The following is a 6,000-nucleotide window of genomic DNA, read 5'->3' as shown; positions in this document are numbered from 1 at the left end:
GAATGAGGCAGCTCTGTGAGGCCACAGAGAACATAGGATGCCTCCTAAAGCATCTCAGAGTTTGTCTGTATTAAGTAATGCAGCAGTTACCAATCTTTTTGTTCTGGTGAACTCTTATAGGAATAAGAACATGTTGGGAAATGGGCTTTTTTGCATGCCTGTTCGATAAATATGAAGCAACCTCCAGCTGCTGGTTAGTATGGCTTAGCTTAAAGACTGGAAACAGCTAGTCTGTCTCTGTCCTAGGTAACCTCTGCCTACCAATCAGACAATACAGGAAGCGCTCCAGACCGAAAAATACTTAAGCCCATAACCTAAAACTAAAACTGTTGATGTTTACACTCTGTTTTTTTGTACGGGTTATACAAATGTATAACGTAGTTTGCTAATCAATTCATTACCTTTAGCTGTACCATTATATAAATTTGAGTATTATCAATGTTTTCATCTGATTCCCAGCAAGAAAGCGAATGAAACATTTCCCAAAATGGCAAACTATTCCTTTAAAACAAAGCTTAATGGATTTCCAATTTCCCGTACTCTATTTGAATCATTTTCTGACGACTAAATTGGTCAAATAATTGAACTATCCACAAAAAAGCAAACATTAGAGGACGGTCTGGAAGAATGAGCAGGATTTTAGGTAATCTATATATAGTTTTGTTTGCTTAATCAACTCGGGACCCCTTATACATCCTCTGACCCCTTGCGGAACCACGGAAATATCACTAGTCCGTAGTAAATGTTCTACTAACCAAAAGCCCAGGCAGACACTCTGCATGCATACCGTACGTAATCCTTCATATTAATGTCAGACTTGTCTCCTAGAAAGCCTTGAAAATGGAGAATGCAGCATTAGAAATCGTGGATCTTCGAAGCATGTCCAAATTCTGATTTTCTGTCTTTGTACAGTAGCCAGACACAAAACGAATGCCTTCCAAGCCACTGTGTCAAGCCGTAAATTCTGAAGGGAGCCTACGTGAAGCACGGAATTGAACATGCATCACACGGCTTTCCACTATGCTTGACATATCCTTATAGCTGTACAGTACATGCTGACATGTCGTCTATATCTGTATCTTGTAGAGCAGCGGGGAGCTGTACTTGGCCAGTAAGCCATTAAGATTCAACTCCAGTAACTTCCAGTGTAAACCTGGCTACAAGTGGAGGATGCAGCTGGGCTAAGGGGACCCCAGAGGCCTGACTATCCAACCTAGAGATATGTAGAGGAAGCACAACGCCACACAATACAAATCCCTACACTGCAGTTTAGTGAACGAGGGCGAGCCCATCCAGCCTACATGAACACATGCTATACACACACATGCCGGGCCCCAGTTACACCTGTCAGATGGCAGTAAAATAAGACGGTTCCGTCCCTTCAACTATTCTGTTATGACAGCAGCTACTTCCACCAGTACATACTTTTAGCATACGATGACTCCCTCAGTCCACAGTTACTTGCGTGCCTGTGTGTCCCATGTCACAACCAACGCCCCCCCCCCCCCGCCCCCCAAAGCACTGCATTCCTCACTTGTGTGGTGATGTGTGACAACTGACACAGCTTAGTGCCACTCACAGCTTTTGTATGAGAAAGCCTTAAAGGCAACAGGGGAAACAAGGAGGATACTGTCACTGGCACTCTCTCTGTCGCCGTGTCAGTGCTCCCAGGAAAAAGATGAAAAGCAACTGAGAAGGTAAACGTGGAGGCAAAGTATGTCACAAGCTGTCTTGTGGCCTTTTGTCCAATCATATGGGGCAAAACACATCCACCACCTGTCACAAAACTTTGCTTTCTGGGGCGGAAGGCCATTGAGTGTAGCAGTCATATCTGAGAGACGGGAGAGAACCTGTGTTTTAAGGTGGCACACAACCCCTTCGCACGCAAACACACAGACGCAGAGACCTCTTTGCACCTGCTACTGTATCCACACTGCTGTGCACACACACATACACCCACTTGAGTGTACATGGGAACATTAAAGCTGCAAATACTTTGATTATTGATCAAACTATTGCTTATATTTTTGATTAACCAATTATTTGCATAGTCAATAAACTGTGAAAAATAAGGACAATCGCACATCAACTGCCGTTAACCATTTGTCTCATCAGTACTGGAAAATCTTAGGAGTTTTTCATTTACATTATAAATAAAGTGAGAATTCTTCATATTTTTTAAGCAATAAATGATGTGATTAACAAAATGTAATCAATTAATTACAGTTTTTATAACTGATCGAAATTGAAATATACAGGCTCATGTGTATGCGTGCACAAAAAAATTAAACAATTGCTTGCAGAAACAGTTTAGTTTGTGAGCTTTCTTGGTTCATTTGATTTAATTTCTTTAATGAGCCATGTACAGCATCATATCATTTGCATCAACTGTTAAAACAGCTAGCCAAGCTGAGAGCTCATTTTAACATGCAGGCACAATTAAAAACTCAGCACAGTTATGACATCAGGCACAAGAGAGGAGGTATAACATAAATGCATACAGTAGGTCACATCTAAAATATTACAGAGCTATCAAATGCCAATTATAGAGACATTTTTAAAAAAAGTGCAGAGTAAGTTAGCACATAGTTGGGTTGCTTCTAGACAAATTTGTCTTTAAATATAAAAAGCTCTTTATGTGATCTGGCACAAGAGTTCCTCTTGAGTGCTGGATTTAACAGATGGAGCTGACTGCCCAAATGCAGTGTGACAAAAGGGTACAGTGCAATCTGTGATGGAAGAGATGTTAGAGCCTTAAATGGTTCTCAGCAGGACGGGGAGGCATTGTCACGCAGTGGAGGAAAGGCCAGATTTAAAATTTTATACGAATGATACATATTTTAATAAAGTCTGAAAATTCTCCAGTCTCTCTGGTGTCCCATTGTGATGATATAGAGTTGACATTTTACAAGTTGATGGTTTTTAAGGAGTGACAAAATAGAGGAAAGTACCATAAGGAAAACTGAGTCATTTTCATGATTAATGAACGATGCATTTTTAAGGTTGAAGCCATTATTATTACAACACTCTGAAATAGGTTCCATGCCTAGATATGTGTCTCAGTGGTTGTATAATGAATGCATTATAATCAGAATGCAACATCTTGCTTTTTCTCTTGATTTCTGGCTTCTAAATTGATACTTTAGTATCTTTTGCTTGCTACACTCTCTTTTGCAAGCTTGTGTTTGGTTGCATTGCTTTTGAAATGTAAAAAGTTACATAATCGCACACTCACTGGAGACACCATTGACTTCAGCCTCACATTAAAGGTTAAAGTTAGTTGTTTGTCAACTAAAAACAGTAAGTCTTTGGCTTTGGTCTTTGGCTGCCTGACTGAGAATAGAAGAGGGAGTTTTGTGTATTTATTAAGAAAAGCATAAGTAAAGAAAAAAAAACATAAAAGGATGAAACCCACTTAACATATGCAGCTGAACGAATGCTGTGCTTTTCTTGTTGCCTCGCATCATTTATGCAGAGCCCTGAGCACATCTGTGGGGGGGGGGGGGGGGGGGGGGGCAGGACATCCACTTTTTAGAGGACTGGCCCCCAGAAAAGGAAAGGGGCGGGGTCAGAGGGAGCCGGTGTTGGATTTCACAGCCAGAGAACGTGACTGCAATGGTTGCCTTCGCGAAAGCCGTGCCAAACTCGCCCGGGCTCTGAAAGCGGCTCGCCGTTCCTCCACGTACATTACGCCTTTGCCGGCCGCGGGTTAATGCCACTCGGAACTCCGTGGGAGACACCGCTTGCACAAGCGAGAGTCGGCAGAAAACTTTGAACCGCCGCGGAGAAATACAGCTGCGCGGCTGAACTTCCACCAGCAGCCCGAGGGGACCGGGAGGAGGAGTCAACAGGTCCCAGGTATTTCCATCCACACGCCATTGACAGCTTGTCAACATTTGACAGCATGCGTCCGCGTCTCATAAGAGGCTAACGGGGGCACCGTAATTAAGGGTTAGCTCTTCCACCTGGAGGATTTTGAATGCGTCGTGCATGGCCACGGTGGTAATGTGCACGAGTGCGACAGGTTTTTAACGCCGTTCATTGTCAAAAAAAAAAAAAAATGAACACCTGGAGTCCAAAACTCCTGTCAACTTGGTAATTCGTGGAAAAAAAGAAAACTACCGCTAATTGTGTTTGTCCACGCGACATTATGTTCAGTGGACATGACGTCTGTTAGGGCGGCTAGCATGCAAAGCTAACGCTCCTCTGCTCCTCAACGTTAAGCCTGTAAAGACAGCGGGACACGTCTCAAGCGCTTTACTCGAGTCAATTAGCAGCCAACCTGACAACTATTGAGCTTATCATTTAAAAAGTGCTGTTATGTGGCGCTAAAAAACATGCAACGCTCTGCGCCTCGCCGTCAGTGCCTACTTGTTTGTTTTGTGCACCCTGGAATGTGGAGAGATATCTATATTCTCACATCGTGTTTTCGCTCATTTCGCTCCCTATTGCTTCGTTGCGGGCTACTTTTAGGCTCGAGGTGAACTTTGCACAGTGCATAGTACATACTTCGCTGTTGATACCGATCATATCAGCAGCGCCATTCCTCTAAACGGATGAACAGGCATGCAGCTCACGCGGGGGCAACCACAGCCTGCATTCTTCTGATGCGCTCCTAATACCGAGCCGCAAACTTGATGACCCAAACACGAATGCATTCTTCTGAAAGTGGAGCCTTCAAGTTCCCGCTGGAAACTGACGGATATCTCCCCTAATTAGTTAACACCCCAGATTAACCCCTGTCAAGACAATGTGGCAATTTGAGGCGTCTGGGTGTCGGCAAATTAAATGCCAGGACTGCGCTATAATATTTGAGTTGCATACCCTGCAGCACCAGAAAGTCATCAGTGTTCACTTGTAAAATGTTGTCTTGTGAAACCACAGATTACAGAGCGCATTTAACTCTATTTGCGGCTGTAACAAGTGCTTCCGTGTTTCCAAGTTTCCTTTTTTATTTGAGTCATCTTTAAATAGCTGTGCACCTTATGCATTTGGCACAGCGTAATTTGTTGAATGATTTTTTTTTTATGCAACTACAGGTTTATTATGCCTCACTCAACTTGTGTAATACTGTCTGCAGACTTGGCCTGTGCAGACAGAGTGTGTGTGTGTGTGTGTGTGTGGGGTGGGGCTGGAAGAAGAAGAAGATGCCCTTTCTCCTGTGACAACCTGTGACATTCGGAGCAAGATGCATTAGAGGCTGAGCCACGAAGTGGGAAATTTGATGTGTCAGAGTTTTCCCCGCCTTGTCACCTCCTCTCTTGGTGTGATTCACGGTTAAATGTTGTGCCACCGCCGTAATTGGGAAGGCTTGGGCTAAACACAGCATTGTTTACCGGCCCCCTAAACTGTGACATCTAATAGTAATTTTGATAATAACCTTTTTAGATGTCTGTTATAACTGTTTCTGCTGTCTTGTGATACCTGATCCCATGTCCTGCCCTTCATTGAGTTCTAAAAATACAGTCCCTCTCTCAGTGGTTGGAATTAGGCTATCAGAGAGGTATGATGTTGGCATTCATACAAATATCTCAAGTGTTAAAGGCATAGTTTGGGTGGTTTTTTGAAGTAAGGTTGTATGAGGTGCTTCAGTCAGTGTATGGTGGTCAACACGCCCCCAGTTTGGAGAAACTGCTGTAGATGGTGACAGCAGCAAAACATGTAGCCACTCAAAAAGTAGTTTAAGTGTTCGCTATATTTGGAATGTCTTCACCGTTCTACCTTGCTGTCAGAAAGCCCTTTCCGAGGTAGACCTGCATATTCTATTTTTTATCAAAGGAGTCCTGTGGCTCTGAAGAGAGCAGAGATGGATTTTTTTTTTGGGCCTTTTTGTAAGGTGGCTAAAGTATGTTTTGCTGCTGCCCCCTCGTCCACAACAGTGCGTTGTTTAGCTTCCGTACTGGTACTTCTGCCTAACGGAAGAACCCAGAAATAACCATATGTTTTTTACATTTTTTTTTATGTTAAACTACCCAGTGTTGTATTCGTTTGTTAAAATGC

The 6,000-nt window shown here is 43.1% G+C and overlaps 1 protein-coding gene across 3 annotated transcripts in view; it reads left to right on the top strand.

Annotated features, from left to right (window-relative positions):
• The first annotated feature begins 3,579 nt into the window (after positions 1 to 3,579).
• Positions 3,580 to 6,000, top strand: part of raraa (retinoic acid receptor, alpha a) — a 127,699-nt gene continuing 125,278 nt past the window's right edge. For all 3 annotated transcript variants that reach the window (XM_076093452.1, XM_076093455.1, XM_076093451.1), the window contains exon 1: positions 3,580 to 3,858. The gene's annotated coding sequence lies outside the window, so the exon portion shown is untranslated. The remainder of the gene's footprint in view (positions 3,859 to 6,000) is intronic.

Source organism: Anarhichas minor, unplaced genomic scaffold, assembly GCF_050575085.1.
Source record: "Anarhichas minor isolate MPS153535 unplaced genomic scaffold, ASM5057508v1 ptg000017l, whole genome shotgun sequence".
NCBI lineage: Eukaryota > Metazoa > Chordata > Actinopteri > Perciformes > Anarhichadidae > Anarhichas > Anarhichas minor.
This window is presented reverse-complemented; position numbering and strand designations above follow the sequence as displayed.